General features: G+C 48.0%; 1 pseudogene; it reads right to left on the bottom strand.

Annotated features, from left to right (window-relative positions):
• Nucleotides 1–15,391: 15,391 nt before the first annotated feature.
• On the bottom strand, nt 15,392–16,459 carry LOC147981100 (disease resistance protein RGA5 pseudogene; annotated as a pseudogene).
• Nucleotides 16,460–25,561: the final 9,102 nt, after the last annotated feature.

Below are 25,561 nucleotides of genomic sequence, written 5' to 3'. Positions count from 1 at the left end.
CTGCCCGGGGTCGCCCTGGCGGACAGGTTTGGCCGGTGGCGGCGCGTCGTCGTCACTGTCTTCAAGCACGATGACGCCCCCTTCCTCGCGCCCACGGCGGCGCATGGCGATCTCTGCCAGGGCGCGGCGCTGGCGCTCCATCTCCAGCCGCGCCCAATCTTCACGCGCCCACTTCATGGCCGCCTCTTCGTCGAGCTCCGGCTCTGTCTTCACGGCAGCGAGCCCTGGCTCCGTCTTCGGCTTGACAAAGCGGGGAGGAGCCGAGGAGGAGGAGGCACGCCCGCCCTCGTTGATGATGATGCCGGTGCTGCGTGTGTGTCGGCCGAGCGGCGTTTCCGCGAGCTCGGCCTTCATGCTGAAGAGCGCCGGCGACCCGAAGGAGTGGGAGGAGGAGGAAGAGGAGCCGGTCCTCGTCGGCATCCATTGGCCGCCACTCCGGCGGGGGACTGGGGCGGCCAAGTATGTCAGCGGAGGCTAGTTGCTGCCCTCCAGGTGTTCAAGAACGGCGTGGAGTGTGCGGTCGAGGGCGCCCCACCACAGGCGGCGACCGTCGCTGTTTTTGGTCCCCCGCACCACCAGCGCGTTGTTGGTGGAGGCTACCCGCTCCGCCTGCCGGCGTTTGAAGTACGCCGCCCACGCCTTGTGGTTGCCGGCGGCGTACTCCGGGAGGGCCCGCTGCTCCTCCGTCAGCGACGACCGCGCACGCTAGATCTCGGTCTGGAAGTAGTCGAGGCGCGTGACGTCGGACAGCGGGGGGGGGGGGGTGTAACACCCCGGATGTAATTTCCCAATTTGTACTCCAACTCTTGCCGTTTCCGGCGTTAAGTTATTTTATTTTCTCGGGTTCGGGTCTTTGTCTCCGTGTGTTGTTATCGTTGTCATGCATCTCATATCATGTCATCATGTGCATTGCATTTGCATACATGTTCATCTCATGCATTCGAGCATTTTCCCCGTTGTCCGTTTTGCATTCCGGCGCTTCGTTCTCCTCCGGTGGTCTTTTCTAGCTTTCTTTCATGTGTGGGGATTAAACATTTCCGGATTGGACCGAGACTTGCCAAGCGGCCTTGGTTTACTACCGGTAGACCGCCTGTCAAGTTTCGTATCATTTGGACTTCGTTTGATACTCCAACGGTTAACCGAGGGACCGAAAAGGCCTCGTGTGTGTTGCAGCCCAACCCCCCTCCAATTTGGCCCAAAACCCACCTAAACCCTCTCCATCATCTAGAGCGTTCGATCATGATCGCGTGGCCGAAAATCGCACCTCATTTGGACTCTCCTAGCTCCCCCTATGCCTATATATATACCCCTTCCCCGAAATCCGGATCCCCCTCGTCCAAAACCCTAAAAAAATCGCCTCCGCGCCGGCCGGACACGTCCGTCCAGGCCGGACACGTCCGCCGCCGACCCCTCGCCCAATCGCTGCGCGCCACGTCACCGGGCCGCGCCCCACTTCACCGCGCCGCCGCCGAAGCCCGCAGGGCCCGCGGGAAGCCCTCCCCGGCCCGCGCGCCCGCAGCCGCCAGCGCCGCCCCGCGCCTCCTCGCCCCCGACGCCGGTGCCGGCGCCCGCCGCTCCGCCGCCACCTCGTCAAGTCCGGCCTCCCGCCGCCTTCGCGCCATCGCCGTCCAGCGACGCCGCCGCCATCGCCGGCCACCGCGGTGCTCGCCGCCCTGGCAACCGCCGCCCCACGCCCGTCCTCTTCTCCGGCAAGCCCCCGGCGCCCTCGAGCTCTACTCCGGCGAAGATTTCGGCGGACCTCGTTTTCCGTGCACTGGATCCAGATCTGAAAATATCTACTTGGGTTGACTTTTTCTCTCGAAACCCTAATCCATATGCCCATGTTCATAGCCTCGTAACTTTGCATCCGTAGCTCCGATTCATGCATATAGCATATCAAAATGTTCGCCTCAGAGAGTACATCATTTCATTCCATTGCATCATTTTCATTTGAGTTCATCTTGATGCCCGAAATGCTGCTAGAAGAGGGCTACTTGAGATAATTGTCAGATCTGCTGCTCCATTTAGATATTTGTCATTTTTGCCATGATTATTGTGTGCATGATATGCCCTGATGCTCTACATGTGTTTTGTTGAGGGTTTTTGCCATCTTTCCAGAGGTGCAACCCATGTATTTTTGTGATGTGTGTGGTGACTAGCACAAGCTTGCAAAGTGGTGCACTTGGTAATTCTGTTTTCAGGGACTTAGCATTTCCACTAAGTCCTTGATCTGTTTATCTCATGTTGTCATATGTTCATGTTGTTTCCTAGTGATCCGTGCCTTTTCTGAGGATGATCAGTAAGGATGTTTTGTTAATATTATAGTGCTCTATCCATCCATGTCTTTGTTTGCATTTATGGAGCACCCTAGCTTGAGTCAATCGAGCTCTACTTTTACTACTTTGTGAATCTGGGCAGATTGTCAACTTGTTTGCAATTTTGCCGATGATGTTGTAGTTGATCCGTGCATGCTATGCTATTGTTCTTGCCATGTCTAGCTTGCATTTTGTGTGTTCTTGATATATGTATGCTTAACTTATCATGACTTGCTTCGTTTTGAGTGCATCGAGCTCGTAAACATGCCTACTTGAGTTATGTTTCAGCATGTGTCAGTTTTCACTAAGTCTGAAAACTGATTATGTTTTTGCTATGTTCGCAAGCTTGGAATTGTATTTTCTGATCCCTTTTGGCTCAAGGTCACTAAGGGACTTTTGTTAAGATCTTTGAGAAGCTCCATGCCATGCTTTACTTTGCCATGTTCAGGTCCTGTAGCATATAGTTTTGTTGCTCCGAAGTGTGCTACCTGATATGAGATTCCAGACAAGTGTTAATTTCAGTAAGTCTGAGACCTGTTTTCCATATGCATTTTTGCCATGCTTGTTTGAACCTGTTAATGGATGATTTCGCCGTAGCTCAGTGCTAGACTTTTGTCAAGCATCTTGAATGCATCCCTGCCATGTATTTTGTTGTCATTTTTGGGTGCTGTAGCATGTTCATCTCATTGCATTTAGATGGCTACTTGCTGTAAATCGCAGAACGTGGCCATATTTGAATCGCTTGCCATTTCCAAACCGTAACTCCGATTCCGGCGTTCTTTATATCGTTTTCAAGCGATTTCATCTCATTTTTCCAGTGGCACACTTGGATTTCCAAGTTGAGTCCAGGTTCTTGCATTCCCAGTCACATCTTGCATATGCATCCCGCATAGCATACCATCTTCGCATCATGTTGTTTGAGTTGCACGTGGTTTATTTGTGTCCTTGTTGCTTGTTTGTCTTGTTTGGGTAAAGCCGGGAGACGAGTTCGCTAACGAGGAGCCCATTGAGTTTGCTTTCGAGAATCCAGTCAACTCTGACAACTATGCAGGCAAGATGATCATACCCTCGAAATCACTACTATCTTTGCTATGCTAGTTTGCTCGATCTTTTGCTATGCCAATGCTACGATGCCTACCACTTGCTTTCAAGTCTCCCAAATTGCCATGTCAAACCTCTAACCCACCATGTCCTAGCAAACTGTTGATTGGCTATGTTACCGCTTTGCTCAGCCCCTCTTATAGCGTTGCTAGTTGCAGGTGAAGATCGGAGGCTATTCCTTGTTGGAACATTTATTTACTTGTTGGGATATCATTATATTATCTTGTTATCTTAATGCATCTATATACTTGGTAAAGGGTGGAAGGCTCAGCCTCTCGCCTAGTGTTTTGTTCCACTCTTGCCGCCCTAGTTTCCGTCATATCGGTGTTATGTTCCCGGATTTTGCGTTCCTTACGCGGTTGGGTTATAATGGGAACCCCTTGATAGTTTGCCTTGTTTAAAGCTTTTCCAGCAATGCCCAACATTGGTTTTACCATTTGCCACCTAGCCTCTTTTTTCCTTGGGTTTCCGAAACCCGAGGGTCATCTTATTTTAGCCCCCCTGGGCCAGTGCTCCTCTGAGTGTTGGTCCAAACTAGAGTCCTGTGCAGCGCCCCCTCGGGGAAACTCGAGGTTTGGTTTTAGTTGTATGGAGAGCTCATCTGAGTGTGCCCTGAGAACGAGATATGTGCAGCTCCTATCGGGATTTGTCGGCACATTCGGGCGGTGTTGCTGGTCTTGTTTTAACCTGTCGAAGTGTCTTGAAGAACCGAGATACCGAGTCTGATCGGAACGTCTTGGGAGGAGGTCTATTCCTTCGTTGACCGTGAGAGCTTGTCATGGGCTAAGTTGGGACTCCCCTGCAGGGATTTGAACTTTCGAAAGCCGTGCCCGCGGTTATGGGCGGATGGGAATTTGTTAATGTCTGATTGTAGATAACTTGAATCTTAACTTAATTAAAATGAATCAACTGAGTGTGTTACCGTGATGGCCTCTTCTCGACGGAGTCCGGGAAGTGGACACGGTGTTGGAGTAATGTTTGCGCAGGTTGCTCTCTAGTTTCTCGCCCGCGCTTTGCCTCCTCTTCTCGCTCTCTTTTGCGAATAAGTTAGCCACCATATTTGCTAGTCGCTTGCTGCTGCTCCACATATATATTTACCTTGCCTTACCTATAAGCTTAAATAGTCTTGATCGCGAGGGTGCGAGATTGCTGAGTCCCTGTGGCTCACAAATTACTATTACACTAGATGCAGGGCCTGATGATTCCGCTCCAAGAGACGCACTTGAGCTCAACTGGGAGTTCGACGAGGACTCTCAACGTTACTGTGTTTCCTTTCCTGATGATCAGTAGTGGTGCCCAGTTGGGGGTGATTGGGACCGTGTCGCATGTTGGGTTATCTTTTATTTTGGCACCGTAGTCCGGCCATGAGTGTTTGGATGATGTATTGTTATTTATGTACTTGATTGACGTGGCGAGTGTAAGCCAACTATGTTATCTCCCCTTTTATTATCATATTACATGGGATGTTGTGAAGATTGCCTAACTTGCGACATATGCCTTCAATGTGATTATGCCTCTAAGTCGTGCCTCGACACGTGGGAGATATAGTCGCATCGAGGGTGTTACAAGTTGGTAATCAGAGCCTTCCCCGACCTTAGGAGCCCCATTGCTTGATCGTTTTTAGCGGTCGAGTTGTGTCTAGAAAAATGTTTTGAGTCATTTAGGAATTATATATCGGAGAGCTTAGGAATTCTTTTTACTTCCCAGTCTCCTCATCGCTCTGGTAAGGCATCCTGACGTAGAGTTTTGACTCTTCTCTTCTCAAATTTCACTAAAAAAATTTTAGGATCACGCGGGTATCTTGGAATCATTGCGATGGTTTTATGATGAGAACATTGTCTTGGTGCCTCCTGTCAGGGGTTTAGTGGAAGTGTCCCGGGGAGTTGAGCTCTGAGGTGTTGTCGTCATAATTTTATCGTTGCAGTTCTGGAATACCTGAGTTTAGTACGCCGACATCGAAAATCTCTTTTATGCAGTTCGTTGGTGAGATAACCTCGACGCCACCCAGTACTGGGGCGGGAGTTCGGGAGTATCGCCATAACTTGTATAACGGATGCTTTTCTAAGGTTGAGGTAGATGGTTTCCGAAGTTTTTCTTGGTTATGTGTTGAAGGATGGATACAGCTGGATGTAGGATTTGCTAGAATTGGGTGAGATATTATGCTTCCCCTGTATCCCCAACACCTGATTGCATAACCGGAAAGGTTCGGGAGTTTCATAGGTGGGAATTCTATTAGCTCTAGTTCTTCTTCCACGGATATTGGTTTGAGATTGGGATTTCTTACCGATTATTCGTTCTTGATCCGTACCTTGTTGATTTATTTCTCTATCTTAATTCTAAGTGGCTTCTCAATTTATGGATATGTGACCATTTCAAGAGGAATGCATTCGTTCATTTTGTTCGAATGTGAAGACTATAGGTTGCAATTTTCATTCCGTTGGATTCAGCTTCAATATTTGTCTATCAATGTGCTAATGGATGTCAACCTCTTCAGGATGGCTCCTCCAACGCGCACGACTCCGAATCCTGATCCGCCACCACCTCCACCTCCTCCGGAGGCATGGCAAGTTGTGATGGCCGCAACCAATGCAAACACACAGTTGATCATGCAAATTCTTCAAGAGCGCAATCAAGGCAACCAAGGGAACCAAGGCAACAATTAGAATCACTTTGCTACACTCAACCAGTTCCTTGCTAACGGGCCAAAGACTTTCAGCAATTGTGTTGAGGCAACCAATGCTGACGATTGGCTTGTGGATCTGTGCAAGCATTTCGAGTGCAGTAACGTCAGGCCTGAGGACTTTGTCAAGTTCGCTTCCTTCCAACTCAAAGATCAAGCTGCAGAATGGTTCCAGCAGTACAAGGACTCCAGAGGTGGACGTGTTATCACTTGGGATGATTTCCGTCGAGATTTCCGAGCTCATCATATTCCTCAGAGCGTGGTTGAAAGCAAGCGTGAGGAATTCCGCAACCTGAAGCAAGGCTCTTGGTCTGTCTATGACTACAACAAGTTGTTTTAGAAGCTCGCCCGCTTTGCCAGGCAGGACGTACCTGATGAGAAGAGCATGATATACCAGTTCAGAGGTGGTCTCAGAGAAGAAATTCAGCTAGCTCTTGTCCTCTTCGAGCCCTTGAGATACGATGAGTTCTACAACATGGCACTGAAGCAAGAGGCTGCTCAGTTGAGGTGTGATGCTTCCAAGAAGCGAGTCAGAGATGTTACTCCTTCTTCCTCTACTCAAGTGGCCAAGCAGCAGAAGTATTGGCTTCCTCCTCCTCCGTTTCGTCAGCCGTATCAGCAGAAGAGCAAAGGTGGCAGTGGATCTTCCCACCCACCCAACCCTGGCTTTCAGAACAAGACTTCGTCTCAAGCTCCAAGATCGAGTGCTTCGTACCACCGTCCGCTTTCAGAGGTCACGTGCAACAAGTGCCAACAGAAGGGTCACTATGCCAACAAGTGTTTCAACCAGAGGCGTCTTCCTCCTCCTCCTCCTCCTGTCAGATCGGCAAGTACAGCTGTGGTCAAGCATAATCCCAAGCACGCCAAGGTCAACTTGGTGAACGCAGCTCAGGCAGAGGACTCGTCAGATGTGATCATGGGTAACCTTCCTGTTAACGATGTTCCTGCAAAAGTTCTTTTTGACACTGGTGCATCGCATTGCTTCATTTCCAAACCTTTTGCATCAAAGTATGAGTGCGACTATCAGTATCTGCAAAATTCTTTGCAAATCGTGTCACCAGGCAAGCAAATGACAGCTAATTTCTGCGTCCCGGATATTACTATCACGTTGGGCGACTACAAATTTCTAGCTTCTCCTATTGTTCTGGGCGACTCGGATATTGATCTTATTCTCGAAATGGAATGGCTTTCTAAGCACAAGGCACATCTTGATTGTGCTGCCAGGCAGATTCAATTGACTCATTCGTCTGAGGATGTAATTGTCTTTGCCGCTCGTGATGATACCATCCGTCTGTTTTCTCTCAATGAGAAGGGTGAATTGGATGCCATCTCTCAAATTCCAGTCGTTTGCGAATATCAAGACGTCTTTCCAGAAGAGCTTACAGGAATGCCTCCGCATCGGCCAGTTGAATTCGTTATTGATCTTGAGCCCGGCACGGAACCTGTGTGCAAGCGTCCTTACAAGCTGGGACCTGAAGAGTTGAAGGAGCTGAAGAAGCAACTCGATATTCAAGAGAAAATGGGTCTCATCCGGCCTAGTTCTTCTCCGTGGGGTTGTGGTGTTCTTTTTGTGAAGAAGAAGGATGGAACGGACCGACTTTGTGTTGATTACCGTCCATTGAACAAGAAGACCGTCAAGAACAAATACCCACTTCCCAACATCAATGAGCTGTTCGAACAACTCAAAGGTGCCCAAGTATTCTCCAAGCTTGATCTCCGTATGGGTTATCATCAGATTCGAATCCGTGAGCAAGATCCCAAGACGGCTTTCAGGACAAGCTTTGGTTCATATGAATACACTGTCATGTCTTTTGGTCTCGTCAACGCTCCTCCGACTTTCTCTCGCATGATGAACTTCATCTTCGACGCCTACACCAATGACTTCATTTTGGTCTATCTCGACGACATTCTAGTTTTCTCGAAGAACAAGGAAGATCATGCCAAGCACTTGCGTTTGGTTCTTGATAAGCTCAGAGAACATCAGTTCTACGCCAAGTTCTCCAAGTGCGAATTTTGGCTCGATGAGGTTCTTTATCTTGGTCATATCATCTCTGCCAAGGGCATTGCCGTGAATCCTGAGAAGGTGTCTGCAATTGTGAATTGGGAACCTCCTCAGAACGTGAAGCAACTCCGTAGCTTCCTCGGTCTCGCAAGCTATTGCCGAAGATTCGTTGAAAACTTTTCTAAGATCGCGAAGCCTCTCTCAAATCTTCTCCAGAAGCACGTCAAGTACATTTGGTCTCCGGAGTGTGACATTGCTTTCAACACTTTGAAAGAGAAATTGATCACTGCTCCAGTTCTGACTCCGCCTGATGAATCCAAGCCGTACGAGGTCTTTTGTGATGCCTCTCTCCAAGGTCTTGGCGCAGTGTTGATGCAAGAGAAGAAAGTTGTTGCTTATACCTCTCGCCAGTTGAAGCCTAATGAGAAGAACTACCCCACTCATGATCTCGAGTTGGCGGCAGTTGTGCATGCTCTTTTGACTTGGAGACATCTTCTATCGGGAAGAAAAGTGGACATTTTCACTGATCATAAGAGTCTCAAGTACATCTTCACTCAGCCTAATCTCAACCTCAGGCAAACTCGATGGGTCGAAATGATTCAAGAGTATAATCCGAGTATTGAGTATACTCCAGGCAAGGCCAATGTAATTGCTGACGCATTGAGCAGAAAGGCTTACTACAATAGTCTGATTCTCAAGCCTTATCAACCCGAGCTTTGTGAAGCTTTCCGCAAACTTAATCTGCAAGTTGTTCCTCAAGGTTTCCTCGCCAACCTTCAAGTCTCTCCTACCTTGGAAGACCAGATTCGCCAAGCCCAGCTTCTTGATGCTATGGTGAAAAAGGTGAAGATTGGGATTGCCAAGAGTCAACCCAAGTACAAGTGCTACCGCCTTGATGACAAGGATACTCTCTTCTTCGAGGATCGTATTGTTGTACTCAAAGGTGACCTCCGTAAAGTGATCATGAACGAGGCTCACAATTCTCTCCTCTCCATCCACCCTGGGAGCACGAAGATGTATCAGGACCTCAAGCAGGCTTATTGGTGGATTCGAATGAAGCGCGAGATCGCTCAATTCGTGAATGAATGTGATGTCTGCAGAAGAGTGAAGGCAGAACACCAAAGGCCAGCTGGTCTCCTCCAACCTCTTGCCATTCCAGAATGGAAGTTTGACCACATTGAGATGGACTTCGTGACTGGGTTTCCAAAGTCCAAGCGTGGCAATGATGCTATATTCGTTGTCATTGACAAACTCACCAAAGTGGCTCACTTTCTGCCTATCAAAGAGTCGATCACTATAGCTCAATTGGCGGAACTCTATACCTCTCGGATTGTCTCTCTGCACGGTATTCCACAAGTGATCTCTTCAGACCGTGGCAGCATCTTTATCTCAAAGTTTTGGGATTCTTTTCAGAAGGCCATGGGCACCAACATCCGCTTCAGCACAGCTTTCCATCCTCAAACTAGCGGTCAAGTCGAGCGTGTCAACCAGATTCTTGAATATATGCTCAGGGCTTGTGTGATCTCCTTCGGCATGAAGTGGGAGGATTGTCTTCCTTATGCTGAATTCTCCTACAACAACAGTTTTCAAGCAAGTTCGGGCAAGGCCCCATTTGAAATTCTGTATGGCAGGAAGTGCCGTACCCCTCTCAACTGGTCTGAAACCGGTGAACGTCAGCTTTTGGGTAATGACTTAATCACAGAGGCAGAGGAAATGTGCAAAGTCATTCGTGATAACCTCAAAGCAGCCCAATCCCGCCAGAAGAGCTACTATGATAGTAAGCACCGTGATTTGGCTTTCGAGATCGGAGATCATATTTACCTCCGCGTCTCTCCTATGAAAGGTACTCGTCGCTTCGGTATCAAAGGGAAGCTTGCCCCTAGATACGTGGGACCTTTCAAGATTGTCAGCAAGAGAGGCGACCTCACCTATCAACTCGAGCTTCCTTCAAACTTTGCAAATGTACATGACGTGTTCCATGTCTCTCAGCTTCGAAAGTGCTTCAAGACTCCTGACCGCACCGTCAACTTCGAGGACATTGAGCTCCAAGAAGATCTCTCTTATCGTGAGCACCCAGTTGCTATTCTTGAAGAGACTGAACGCAAGACTCGCAACAAGTCAATCAAATTTCTCAAAGTCAAGTGGTCACACCATTCCGACCGTGAAGCTACCTGGGAACGCGAGGATCACCTCCGTTCTGAGTACCCGGCATTCTTTCAGTCCTAGATCTCGGGACGAGATCCTTTCGTAGGGGTGGAGTGTTGTAACACCCCGGATGTAACTTTCCCAATTTGTACTCCAACTCTTGCCATTTCCGGCGTTAAGTTATTTTATTTTCTCGGGTTCGGGTCTTTGTCTCCGTGTGTTGTTATCGTTGTCATGCATCTCATATCATGTCATCATGTGCATTGCATTTTCATACGTGTTCATCTCATGCATTCGAGCATTTTCCCCGTTGTCCGTTTTGCATTCCAGTGCTTCGTTCTCCTCCGGTGGTCTTTTCTAGCTTTCTTTCATGTGTGGGGATTAAACATTTCCGGATTGAACCGAGACTTGCCAAGCGGCCTTGGTTTACTACCGGTAGACCGCCTGTCAAGTTTCGTATCATTTGGACTTCGTTTGATACTCCAACGATTAACCGAGGGACCGAAAAGGCCTCGTGTGTGTTGCAGCCCAACCCCCCTCCAATTTGGCCCAAAACCCACCTAAACCCTCTCCATCATCTAGAGTGTTCGATCACGATCGCGTGGCCGAAAACCGCACCTCATTTGGACTCTCCTAGCTCCCTCTATGCCTATATATAGACCCCTTCCCCGAAATCCGGATCCCCCTCGTTCAAAACCCTAAAAAAATCGCCTCCACGCCGGCCGGACACGTCCGCCGCCGACCCCTCGCCCAATCGCTGCACGCCACGTCACCGGGCCGTGCCCCACTTCACCGCGCCGCCGCCGAAGCCCGCAGGGCCGCGGGGAGCCCTCCCCGGCCCGCGCGCCCGCAGCCGCCAGCGCCGCCCCGCGCCTCCTCGCCCCCGACGCCGGTGCCGGCGCCCGCCGCTCCGCCGCCACCTCGTCAAGTCCGGCCGCCCGCCGCCTTCGCGCCATCGCCGCCCGGCGATGCTGCCGCCATCGCCGGCCACCGCGGTGCTCGCCGCCCCGGCAACCGCCGCCCCACGCCCGTCCTCTTCTTCGGCAAGCCCCCGGCGCCCTCGAGCTCTACTCCGGCGAAGATTTCGGCGGACCTCGGTTTCCGTGCACTGGATCCAGATCTGAAAATATCTCCTCGGGTTGACTTTTTCTCTCGAAACCCTAATCCATATGCCCATGTTCATAGCCTCGTAACTTTGCATCCGTAGCTCCGATTCATACATATAGCATATCAAAATGTTCGCCTCAGAGAGTACATCATTTCATTCCATTGCATCATTTTTATTTGAGTTCATCTTGATGCCCGAAGTGCTGCTAGAAGAGGGCTACTTGAGATAATTGTCAGATCTGCTGCTCCATTTAGATATTTGTCATTTTTGCCATGATTATTGTGTGCATGATATGCCCTGATGCTCTACATGTGTTTTGTTGAGGGTTTTTGCCATCTTTCCAGAGGTGCAACCCATGTATTTTTGTGATGTGTGTGGTGACTAGCACAAGCTTGCAAAGTGGTGCACTTGGTAATTCTGTTTTCAGGGACTTAGCATTTCCACTAAGTCCTTGATCTGTTTATCTCATGTTGTCATATGTTCATGTTGTTTCCTAGTGATCCGTGCCTCTTCTGAGGATGATCAGTAAGGATGTTTTGTTAATATTATAGTGCTCTATCCATCCATGTCTTTGTTTGCATTTATGGAGCACCCTAGCTTGAGTCAATCGAGCTCTACTTTTACTACTTTGTGAATCTAGGCAGATTGTCAACTTGTTTGCAATTTTGCTGATGATGTTGTAGTTGATCCGTGCATGCTATGCTATTGTTCTTGCCATGTCTAGCTTGCATTTTGTGTGTTATTGATATATGTATGCTTAGCTTATCATGACTTGATCCGTTTTGAGTGCATCGAGCTCGTAAACATGCCTACTTGAGTTATGTTTCAGCATGTGTCAGTTTTCACTAAGTCTGAAAACTGATTATGTTTTTGCTATGTTCGCATGCTTGCAATTGTATTTTCTGATCCCTTTTGGCTCAAGGTCACTAAGGGACTTTTGTTAAGCTCTTTGAGAAGCTCCATGCCATGCTTTACTTTGCCATGTTCAGGTCCTGTAGCATATAGTTTTGTTGCTCCGAAGTGTGCTACCTGATCTGAGATTCCAAACAAGTGTTAATTTCAGTAAGTCTGAGACCTGTTTTCCATATGCATTTTTGCCATGCTTGTTTGAACCTGTTAATGGATGATTTCGCCGTAGCTCAGTGCTAGACTTTTGTCAAGCATCTTGAATGCATCCCTGCCATGTATTTTTTTGTCATGTTTGGGTGCTGTAGCATGTTCATCTCATTGCATTTAGATGGCTACTTGCTGTAAATCGCAGAACGTGGCCATATTTGAATCGCTTGCCATTTCCAAACCATAACTCCGATTCCGGCGTTCTTTATATCGTTTTCAAGCGATTTCATCTCATTTTTCTAGTGGCACACTTGGATTTCCAAGTTGAGGCCAGGTTCTTGCATTCCCAGTCACATCTTGCATATGCATCCCGCATAGCATACCATCTTCGCATCATGTTGTTTGAGTTGCACGTGGTTGATTTGTGTCCTTGTTGCTTGTTTGTCTTGTTTGGGTAGAGCCGGGAGACGAGTTCGCTAACGAGGAGCCCGTTGAGTTTGCTTTCGAGAATCCAGTCAATTCTGACAACTGTGCAGGCAAGATGATCATACCCTCGAAATCACTACTATCTTTGCTATGCTAGTTTGCTCGATCTTTTGCTATGCCAATGCTACGATGCCTACCACTTGCTTTCAAGTCTCCCAAATTGCCATGTCAAACCTCTAACCCACCATGTCCTAGCAAACCGTTGATTGGCTATGTTACCGCCTTGCTCAGCCCCTCTTATAGCGTTGCTAGTTGCAGGTGAAGATCGGAGGCTATTCCTTGTTGGAACATTTATTTACTTGTTGGGATATCATTATATTATCTTGTTATCTTAATGCATCTATATACTTGGTAAAGGGTGGAAGGCTCAGCCTCTCGCCTAGTGTTTTGTTCCACTCTTGCCGCCCTAGTTTCCGTCATATCGGTGTTATGTTCCCGGATTTTGCGTTCCTTACGCGGTTGGGTTATAATGGGAACCCCTTGATAGTTCGCCTTGTTTAAAGCTTTTCCAGCAATGCCCAACATTGGTTTTACCATTTGCCACCTAGCCTCTTTTTTCCTTGGGTTTCCGAAACCCGAGGGTCATCTTATTTTAGCCCCCCTGGGCCAGTGCTCCTCTGAGTGTTGGTCCAAGCTAGAGTCCTGTGCAGCGCCTCCTCGGGGAAACTCGAGGTTTGGTTTTAGTTGTATGGAGAGCTCATCTGAGTGTGCCCTGAGAACGAGATATGTGCAGCTCCTATCGGGATTTGTCGGCACATTCGGGCGGTGTTGCTGGTCTTGTTTTAACCTGTCGAAGTGTCTTGAAGAACCGAGATACCAAGTCTGATCGGAACGTCTTGGGAGGAGGTCTATTCCTTCGTTGACCGTGAGAGCTTGTCATGGGCTAAGTTGGGACTCCCCTGCAGGGATTTGAACTTTCGAAAGCCGTGCCCGCGGTTATGGGCGGATGGGAATTTGTTAATGTCCGGTTGTAGATAACTTGAACCTTAACTTAATTAAAATGAATCAACTGAGTGTGTTACCGTGATGGCCTCTTCTCGGCGGAGTCCGGGAAGTGGACACGGTGTTGGAGTAATGTTTGCGCAGGTTGCTCTCTAGTTTCTCGCTCGCGCTTTGCCTCCTCTTCTCGCTCTCTTTTGCGAATAAGTTAGCCACCATATTTGCTAGTCGCTTGTTGCTGCTCCACATATATATTTACCTTGCCTTACCTATAAGCTTAAATAGTCTTGATCGCAAGGGTGCGAGATTGCTGAGTCCCTGTGGCTCACAAATTACTATTACACTAGATGCAGGGCCTGATGATTCCGCTCCAAGAGACGCACTTGAGCTCAACTGGGAGTTCGACGAGGACTCTCAACGTTACTGTGTTTCCTTTCCTGATGATCAGTAGTGGTGCCCAGTTGGGGGTGATTGGGACCGTGTCGCATGTTGGGTTATCTTTTATTTTGGCACCGTAGTCCGGCCATGAGTGTTTGGATGATGTATTGTTATTTATGTACTTGATTGACGTGGCGAGTGTAAGCCAACTATGTTATCTCCCCTTTTATTATCATATTACATGGGATGTTGTGAAGATTGCCTAACTTGCGACATATGCCTTCAATGCGATTATGCCTCTAAGTCGTGCCTCGACACGTGGGAGATATAGTCGCATCGAGGGTGTTACGGGGGGGGGGGGGGGGGGGGGACGAGGACGCCCCCGACGCTGAGCCTCCACCGCTCCAGCGCGCGCATGTCGGGAGGCGCCGGGTAGTTGGCTTCGTGCAGGAGATGGGCTTCCCACTCATGCAGAGAGCAGCGGCCGAAGACATTCACTGCCGCCCCGTCGCGGGGAACCTTTCGCCCATCGTCTACGATGGCTCGCCGGCGGTGAACGGGGAGGGAGAGGAAAGAGGGCTCGTCAGCAGTGGCTTTGCACGAGGAGAGAGGGGCTGCGGGCAGGTGTGTCCATCGGTGAGGGAGGCGCTGCTTTATATAGCTGTCGGGGGTGGCGCCGTGTGTACGTGTGGCAAGGATGGGGCGCGTCGCCGCATAACGCCGCCGGTGAGGAATCAATGAAAGGCTGACTGGCAGCAACCTTGACATTGATTTCCCGCGAAAAACCAAGGCGATGTGAGGTCGACGAGCCGCGGGTCGCTTACTTGGCGGGCCCGCCTTCTTTCACGCAAAAAACGATCGCCTCGGCGCCACCGCCCCCCCCCACCCACCCCCAGCGCGCCGGGTTCTGCCTGGGTCCGCCGGCGCCAGTTTTGGCCCTAACCGGCGAAAACTGAGCTCCTGACGGCGTGACTGTGTTGTTTTTTGGACGCCGGCGCCGAAAAAGGGGCCTGTTGGGGGTGTAGCTGGAGATGCTCTCAGTTGAAGATCCCTTAGATTTGTTAGCTCGCCCAAAGCTCGAAGCCTATCCATGGGACACCCTGCAACATCCAAGGCACGCAGAGTGCGGAGAGCTCTCATGTTACCCATTCCGTCAGGCAGCTCAGCATTGCCTGGAACAATCAGATGCGACAGGACTGCAACTCGAAGACATCCGACGGAACATGAAGCAGGTTGCCATTCAGTTCCAGTGTCTTCAGATGTTTCAGTGTTCGTATTTGATCAGGCAGTTTGAAGGAATTACCTCTGATCCTCAAATATCTCAGTAAAAAGAGTCTGCACATGCCAGTCAGGTCACATGAAATATTCCTAGAAAAGCTAGCTTCAAGATCCATAACTCGGACGAGTTCAAACTTCCGTATACATGGTATGTCTTGAACAATGCCTGAAAATATGAGCGATCGAGTTTGCTTGAGTTCCATGCTTCCCAGAACATTGTCATCTTCTGCATTGCTGAAGTGAAGGGAGAGGCGACGAATTTCCAAAGCTCCAGGCCTGGCCTTCAGGTCATTTGTTGTAGTGATGAAGTTCTCCTGCCTGGACTTTGAGGTAATAAGCTCTAGCATTAGATCATGCACCCGGACAGACATCAACTCCCCACCCTCACCGAAAGACGCAGGTTGAATCATACTCCTATTGATGAGTTCAGTTAAATAGCCTTCAGCAATATCCTCTAGATCTTGACTAGGTATTTCCATGACGAAGCCTTCTGCGATCCATCGCCTTAACAAATGGTCCTTCCTAATGATAGAATCCTCAGGAAATGAAACAAGATAAAGCATGCATGTCTTAAGATCATGAGGGAGATCATTATAGCTAAGGTTTAGGACATGGTTCATCCATCTGAAAGCAGGGTTCTCCTCCAACATGGAACCTAAAGAACTTAATATCATCTCCCATTTTGTCCTTAGCATAACTGCTTGACTAGCCAACAGGCTAGCTATGCTTATTGTGGCCAAAGGAACACCTCCACATTTCCTAAAAATTTCCTCTGAAATTTTCTCAAAATGCTCAGGACAGGTATCTTCTGTACCAAAAACTCTCCTGAAAAATAATCTTCTTGAGTCTTGGTTGTTGAGATGTTCAATCTTATAAATACGGTCATGGCGACGATTGCAACAAGCAGCAGCTACATTCTCAATTTGAGTAGTCGTTATAATTCTACTGCCAAGATCATTCTGTGGAACCATGTACTGAATACTATTCCAAGCTTCTGTACTCCATATATCGTCAATCACAATAAGGTACCTGAGACAATTTTATGAAAACAAGTATTTGTCATATTCTCAAATAGTATCAGAATGGTGCTGGAGAGAAACTATCTGCCAAGCTGGTACTACCTAGGCAAGCTCTGTAAAAAAATGTTAAATACTTCTCAGGAACTAATGAGCTTGGAGGGGGGAAATCATTGCCCTCCATAATCTAGTTTTAATGAGCCACTCTTAATTATCTGTGAAACCAAACAATATTTTCTGAAACTATTGGATTTGCAGTTGTTACTGGACATCATTATTCAATCTTTATTGTTTCATTATGACGCCATATAGGAAGAAACATATCATTCAGATGCTATACATCGATAAACATGAAGAATGCAGTCATAATAACTAGTTCTTGCTAGGTAAAAATGAACAGTTCTTGCAATGTGGGATGTGATTAGCAAACTGGACTTGTTTGACATGCCTTTTGCTTAATTTGTATATCGGTCTGCTAGAAAATTGTATGTTCAAATTTTGGAATTTTGTGAAAATAACTAAAACAAATGAGCTAGCAAGTAGGGAGTTCTAGCAGAGCATGACTCAGGGAGCAGGAAATTAGCAAAGGTGTGGTGTTGGCAACTAGGTATTTGGATCCAACTGATGCTTGGTACAGTAGGGGAAGAGTCGGACTCGGAGATGTCTCGAACTTTTTTGAAAAAAGGAGATGTCTCGAATTAGCTCGCTTCATTTTCTATTTGTCCGGAAGTTAGCCAACAAGGAGACTTCGTTTTATCTCACTTTCTAATAATCTCTATTACTATCATATACTACTCCTTATGTCCCAAAGTAAGTGTCTCAACTTTAGTACAAATTTGTACTCTTATTTTAGAACGGAAGGAGTATATTATATTGTTCAGTGTTCCTGCTCATGCTTATGCTTACAAAACAAGGTCTATGTCAAATGTTCCCAAAATTCTTCCTACTGAACGGACAGGTTTTAACCAGGTTTCTTGAAGACAGGCTAAATGAAAGGAAGTGTCACCTCTTGTGTCGCAAGCATTCCGTGACCTTGCGAATCAATTGTTCTTTGTCCCATGTTTCTGATCGGCGAAACCAATCTTCCGGTAAACTTCCATGGCAAGAGTTGTCTTCCCTAACCCTCCAGATGAGAGGAGTGTTTCTGGACCATGGCTCACTCGAACCTATGCTCGGCACCGTCTGATCTAGCAGAGCTCACATGTGGATCCGGGCCCTGTCACTATTCAAATTTCTTTGATCTCGTATTGTTTACTTTAATCCCTTTCTTCTTCATGGTTGACTAGGCCTGCACAAGCTACATATTTTTATGAACATGGTGGGCTGGCTCACCTCCCCATGTTACTGTAGCACAGGAGCCCAAGCCTATAATTTCAAAACAATGATATTCTGTTTGAGGCCTGTTGGCACTGTTCATCTCCCCTCACCATATTTCTGTGCTGAGTATGAGTGCCTACAGCAGAAACTTCTAGCTTCGTATTATGAAACATGCTACAAGCAATTCTCAAAAAAGAAAAAGGAAAAAGAAACATGCTACACGCATTTGTCTCACATTCAAGATTAAGGAAATGTCACATTGGTTTTGTATTTACAAAATAGTTTTAAATATTTTGGTGTCCAGCTTGGATTTTGTATGGTGATTTTTCTTTACTTTATGTGAACTGAAATGCTTTCCCTGTCATAATTCCGGTTCCAAAAATAAATGGCGCACTGCTTCAGACTTTCCTTAAATGTTGGCATATCTTGACATGCAGACATGCAGTTCTGGCACCAACAATACAGTAATCTTTGTCTTTCGACAAAACCAAATGCATAGCACACCCAAAGACAAGCCGCACTCGTGGCTAGATTTTCTTTTTGCTGAGAAATCAAAATTTGGCCTCGCTTCTATAAGAAAGAACCTGAACCCACTTAATATACGGCGTAATACAGTCTATTCTTGCTTTTACGAATGTCTTTAAAAGGATAGCAGTTTCTAAACTGGAGTATTTGTATATCATATATGACAGTACAAGATCATTTTCAATGTCAAAATCATCATTATTGGTAGCTGGCCCGCATAGCGAGGGATTAAACAATTATAAATAGAGCAGGTGCATGGGAGACATCCCAGGCAAGTGCACTAATTTATTCTCTACATTGCTAGCATTCAGTAGGTTTATTAGCATGCGTAGGCCTTGTAACCCATCTCTTGATTGTTCCCGCCATGCTTTACTGAACCCGCCATGCACAGATCCCTGTAGAAACTATAGTGAGATGTGTGGTGCTGAGCATAGGTGCGGCTGGACCATGGTTCTATGCAAAATTTCGGCCCTCCAGATCCAACAACGGACACCGCCTTCAGCTCCTTCTCCTTGTCATCCAAGAGGCGGATAATCTTGTCCCTTGGCCTCTCGATCCCCACGAGACCCCCGACCTCGCCGTAGAGCGCGGACAGCCGAGCGTCCACCGAGGAGGACTCCGGCCGCCTGCCCATGGAGGCCGCGGGACCGGGATCGCCATGGCCGAGACTGTACCTTTTGGTGCGCTCGGCCTCCTCGACGACACGAGCTTCGAGGGCCTCGACCCGCTTGCCGATCTGGTGGCGCGCCCGAAGCTGCCTGAGCTTGTCCGCGACGCCGCGCATGAACTCTTTGTCGGCATCGCCGCGGCCGAGGTGGCGGATGAAGACGTCGATACAGTCCTCTCGATCCACTTCCCCCGCGTCGCCCGAGCGGGCGACTCGGGGGCGAAACCCCCGCGCCGCCTCGGTCCCCTTCCTCCTGTCCTCTCTCCCCCGCCGCTGCTGGCGACTGCCGCCGGGCTTGGCCCGCGCGGTGGTAGGCGGCGGCAGGGCTTCCCCGCGCGCCATCTGCTGGTCCTCCCCGTCGCCCCTGCCCTCATGGTCGCTGCTTCCGGTCCTCCCCCGACACCTTCCCGGCGGCGACGCCCTCCCCTGCTGCTAGCCCGCCGCGGTGCCTGCTGTGGCCGCCGGTGTTGGCCTGGGTCCGTCTTCTCAGCGATTTGGCTCCTGCTGCTGCTCCACCCGCCAGATCTGGAGTTGGTGGGGGCCCCGGTGGCGGTGGGCCTTTCGATCCGGCTACCTCACGCCGGGACAGGGTTGTGGCCCTGCTCCTGCTCAGGCCGTCGCATCCGCCCTTGTGTCGCCGGATCTGGCGCCCCGGCGGGTGTTGACCAATTTTCTGGCCGGATCTGCGTGGGGAGGCGGTTGCAGGCGCCTCCTCTTTCTTCATGGTGCTCGGAGGTGGCTGCGGTAGTGCTCCTGGTGGTGGTGGTCGGCGTGGTGACTAGCTCGGATGGGATGTGCGTGGTGGGTGGATGCCGGGGCGGCGGCCCCGGACTTGGTGGACGGCGTCGGCTTTGCGGCGAGCGGCGTCGGTGGGTGTTGTACTATGTCCTTGGCCGCGCGGGCGGCAAGGATGCGGTGTCCATGCGCCGTGGTGTGCTTGGCTCTCCGCAGCCTTGTGCTCCGGTGCGTCGACGACCGCTGTCCCTTCCCGAGTCTGTGCACTCCTGGTCAGATCCGGTCCTGTCGACCTCTTCGGCCTAGGGGTAGGGCGTTGCGGAGGGCGACCGGGGGAAACCCTTGGCTTGCGGCGGAGGCCACGACGTTGGCGACGCCTTTGGCGCCGGTTCCCTTCTTTGAGGCTTCGTCGAGGTCCCTTCCTACCTCCTACCATCACACTCTGCTTTGGGTGAAAACCATGTCCCTTTTGTGGACGGCGGCGTCGATGCTCGTCGCTACCCTTCTTGGAGGCGTCGTCTGGGGGACGCAGGTGTGAGGTTGGCACTCGGCTGCAGGGATTGGGACAGCTGATGGCGTTCATGCTCTTCTTCGTCTTCGCCGACGATATGATCTTCTACGCCGGTCTTCGTCATACGGTGCCGTGTTTCTGCTTGCGCTTGTGCAGCCTGGCTGTGGCGGTCCGAGAGGTTGTGGAAGGCTATGCTTATGCCCGCGGCGCTCCGATCTCCTTCCCGTGCCAACCCTGTCGTCGTTGTTCATCCGAGCTCATGGTGAGCGCTTTGCCTTCCGACGGTCCGGCGCCCTTCGAGCCAGGGCGAGAGGGTAGTGGCCCTCTTCGGAGGCAGACGGATGGCAGGGCGACCGTGTTCCGGTCCTGTGAAGTGGAATTTGAGGCTGCCCTCCGATGTTGGCGACTCCTTCTTCAACTTTCTTGTGTTGCTTGCTTGGTTGTCTGGTTGTAAGCTGCTCCAGCTCCTTGTATCTTGCACCGTTTTCTTTTTCCTGTTGTATGGTACCGCCCTTATAATCCTGGCCGGTTGATGGCTTTGTTAATTCAAAGTCGGACTAGGTTCGGGCCTTCCTCGGGCCCGGCTTAGTCTTTTCTCTAAAAAAAAGACGTCGATACAGTCCTCGAAGCCGCACGACGGGTCCCTCACCATGCTCCCCCGCTCCGACGCCTGGGCGTCGATCTCTGCGTTGTCTGCGAGCGGTCCTGCAGTAGGGACTTTTTCAAATTATTTTTCTTTTCCCTTTTCGTTTTTTCTACTTTAAATAATTTGGGAATTTTAAAAATCGAAATTAAAAAAATGAGAATTTTAAAATAAAATTTTTGTGGACTCAAAAATTATTCATGATTTTATAAATAAAAGTGTTTGCTTATACAAAAAATGTTTGGGAAACAAAAAAATGTTCATGATTTTTTAAAAAATTCATGTACTAAAAAATACTAATGAAATTGAATAAAATTTCGCCAATTCAAAAAAAATCATGAACGGAAAAATATAGTAAAAATTCAAAAACTGTTCGTGACTTACAAAATAGTTTGTTCATTCATAAAATGTTCGCTGGTTCAAAAAATGATCATGCATTTTGAAAAATATTCGTTAAATAAAAAAATATGTTCGTGAATTTTAAAAATTGTTCCACCAATTTTCAAAACGATGTTCGTCCATTCTAGAAATGTTCGCCGATTCAAGAAAATTGTTAAAAAAATGTTTACAATTTTAAAAAAAGTTTGCACATAGTACAAAATGTTCATGAATTTAAAAAATAATCTATATTTAAGAAAAAATTCGAAAATTTGTAAACATGTTCTTGAATGTGAAAAATATTCATAATTTCAAATATGTTCACAAGTTTAAGAAAATGTTCGAGATTTCACGAAATTGAGAGTGATAGTGTATCTCGATGATGCAGCAAAATGTGATCTTGGCCATTGAAGATTATGATTTTTTATTCTTCCATTGCAACACATGGGCCCTTTTGCTAGTAGAATATGATGAGAGAAACCGTGTTGAGCTGCTCCATCTCCACCAGTAGAAGACAATGTTTTTTTTAGAAACTAGTAAATGTGTACTATGCAATGCACGTTAATATCAGGCAAACGAGTAATTGCACGTAGATATTACGTAGAAAATCAATTGCACTTTAATATTAGGTAGGATATCAATTACAAGTTAATTGCATGGATAGTCCATATTTGGTATTACGATATTAATTACGCACTAAACATGTAGCGTTCGCCATTGGAGCAATATAGGTCCTCGGGTTGACAATGTTTGATGTCTGGGATTTGTCGGATCTATCCCCTTTGGGTCTTTTTATAGAGAATATAGATATAGATATAGATATAGATAGGACGTGGAGTATGTAATCTCAAGCTTAAATGCTCCCTGATGAACAGTAGAATAAAAAATAGTAAAATAAAAATGGATTTTTTTTGTGCCAAACTTTGACAAATGTTTTGTGTTCCTGAGGAATTCATCATGAAATAACATTCTTGGAAGTCTTAGCAAAAAAACTGATGCTCCAAAAATGCTATTTACGAAAGAATTTTGGAGTACTGATTTTGTTTTTTTCATAAATTGCATAAATGTCATTTCATGATGAAAATTTTGAAGCACTCAAAACATTTTTCAGACTTTGCACCAAAATTTCATAATTTTGAATTTTCGTTATCTTCATATTTTTACTGTTCATCTCGAGCTCAAATGAGCTCGGGAGTAGAAGGGGACTTTCGATATGGATAGAACTTTCCTTGTCGGTTTCCAGGTTAGAGCATCTACCATCACAACTCTCAAATGTGACCTCCTGTACATTAGCACATGGCCGTCCCTCAAATGTTCGCGTCCACAGTCGTATCTCTCATACCAAAACCCTAGGTTCCATACAATCTGCATACAATGTTAAAAATAACATACATAGTTCATCTAGATTGACGCACATAACATAAGGGATTTCTCATACATGTCATTGGACTGCCAAAAATGGGCATGTTTTACTAGTTATGAATATGACTATGGAGGAAGTTCACCCACAGCATCCCTTGCATTTGCACTTGCCATCTTCGTCGCGGAAGTAGCGGTCAAAGACACGATAGGGGTTGAGCGGATCCGCTCACTATCGAAGTTGTCTGGTGTGTCACCGACCTCCTCCTCCTCTTTGGGGTGCAGGCCGGCGAGGGCAGGGACTGCCTAGGTTTGCTTCAATGCAAGGGCACGTGACGTCTGATCTTGCTGCTTCACCGGGATGTGGGCACTGAGGGCCTCTGTGGGCTTGTCCGACACTACGTGCAAGTCAGCCCCCGCGACGCAACACAACTTCTCCCTCGCACGGTGGGTATACCGCTCCTCGACCCTGAACCGGTCACCACAACTGAGGCATCCGATGCATCTGTGGTCGTGTCGTCCGGTAACATTGATGCTGGGCTCAGAGCCTGACGTTGCGGGGACAAGGCTCCGCCATAGTGATTGTGCTGCCATCTCGGGGTTGTCTAGTTGGGTGCGCTAGTACCTCCATCCAGTGCTCATTGCCTCAGGTTCCTCCGTGGTCACGCGCCTCGAGCCATCAGCGCCATCGGACCCAAGCCCCACTTGCACGAACGCAATGGGTTCCCACCAGAGCGACTCTGACGATGGAGGTGGGGTTTCCTTCGGTGACCGACAGAGAGCCAGCCGTACAGCTAGCTCCTCCTTGTCCTCCCATGGGACGAGATCCCAGTCAACGGATCCGGAGTTTGTCAGAGTAAAATCCATTGTCTGCCATGCCGGAGAAGGCTAGAGATCGTCAGTGAGGAGCTGGAGGGTGGAGTGGAGTGGCTAGAGTTTGGTCTGATATGCGGATAGGGACCTATATTTGTGGGTCGGTGAAAGCACAAGTGCTCCCTGCCTGGTTTTGGTAATTAATGTCAACATATCTCTTGTTGGACTAATATTTTTATCTAGTATATTTCAGATAAGTTCAACAAATGGAGTGGCGTGGACAAGAGGATATGGAACCTCTGCGAGATGCTAAGAACAAAGGATTGGCTCAACCTCAAAAGCTCAAGACTCTACATTTTCACTTTAGTGATCCAAGATCACATTGAGTCCATAGGAAAGCCAATACTATTAAAAGGGGATGAGGTGTTGCTCAATGGCTTGCTTGCTCAAAGTGCTTAGTGATATGCTCCAAAGCCCTCAACCACTTTCTCATATCCACATATGTCCCAAAACAAAAGTCAAACTCGGCCCCATCGAAATATTCTATCTGGCGCTGCCGAGTTCACTTGACATAGCCACTGCCAGAAACCCTAATCAATTTGGTCTCACCGATGGGATCTCGGTCTCACCGAGATGGGCTCGCAAACTCTTTGTTACCTGTTGTAATTATTTCGGTCCCACCGAGATAATCAATCGATCCCACCGAGTTTGCCTGACCAACTCTCTGTTTTGCTTATTACCAAAATCGGTCCCACCGAGTTTGTGTAATTGATCAAACCAAGATGAGGTTTTACCCTAACCCTAGCACATCGGTTCCACCGAGTTGATCATATCAGTCCCACCAAAATGCCTAACGGTCACATTTTGAACTGAATCGGTCTGACCGAGTTTTCTGATTCGGTCCCATCGAGTTTGGTAAATTGTGTGTAACGGTTTGATTTTGTGTGGAGGCTATATATACCCCTCCATCCTTCCTTCATTAGTAAGGAGAGCCGTCAGAACGTGCCTACACTTCAACATTCATTTTCTGAGAGAGAACCACCTACTCATGTGTTGAGACCAATATATTCCATTCCAACCATTTGAATCTTGATCTCTAGCCTTCCCCAAGTTGCTTTCCACTCAAGTCATCTTTCCACCAAATCCAAATCTGTGAGAGAGATTTGAGTGTTGGGGAGACTATCATTTGAAGCACAAGAGCAAGGAGTTCATCATCAACACACGTCTATTACCTTTTGGAGAGTGGTGTCTCCTAGATTGGTTAGGTGTCACTTGGGAGCCTCCATCAAGATTGTGGAGTTGAACCAATGAGTTTGTATGGGCAAGGAGATCGCCTACTTCGTGAAGATCTACCCTAGTGAGGCAAGTCCTTCATGGGCGATGGCCATGGTGGGATAGATAAGGTTGCTTCTTCGTGGACCCTTCATGGGTGGAGCCCTCCATGGACTCGTGCAACCATTACCCTTTGTGGGTTGAAGTCTCCATCAACATGGATGTACGATAGCACCACCTATCCGAACCACGCCAAAAATCTTCGAGTCTCCAATTGCGTTTGCACACTCCAATCCCATCCCTTTACTTTTTTGCAAATTGCATGCTTTACTTTCCGCTGCTCATATGTTGTTGCCATGCTTGCTTGAATGTATTGTGAATGGTTAAACTTGTGCTAAAACTCCACCTTAACTTAAAGAAATTAAAAGCTGCTACTTTTCTTTGCTAAGAGTCTATTCACCCCCCTCTAGACATATCTTCTCGATCCTTTCAATTGGTATCAGAGCGTTAGTCTCCATTGCTTTGGTTTAAACACCTTTGGAGGACGATGGATGAGCCTATGTTGGGGAGTCTTAGACGTAGAGTGCCTATACTTGATGGAGAGTTCTTTCATGAGTGAAAAATTGAGATGCTTGAGATTTTCAATGAATATCATTTGAACAAGTACATTACTAGCCCTTGTGCACCTCATGCTGATCCTTTGCATCCTACCCTTGATGAGTCTATTGACATGATCCGTAATCTTAGAACTGTCAATTTAATCACTAGAGGGTTGCCTATAAACTTGTTTGCTAGCTTGCCTGCTCTTGATTGTGCCTACACCATATGGAGATTTCT

The sequence above is a fragment of the Triticum urartu genome, chromosome 3A (assembly GCF_056163025.1).
Source record: "Triticum urartu cultivar PI428250 chromosome 3A, HENAU_Tu73, whole genome shotgun sequence".
Classification (NCBI taxonomy): domain Eukaryota; kingdom Viridiplantae; phylum Streptophyta; class Magnoliopsida; order Poales; family Poaceae; genus Triticum; species Triticum urartu.
Note: the sequence above shows the minus strand (reverse complement) of the source record. Positions and strands in the feature narration are given on the sequence as shown.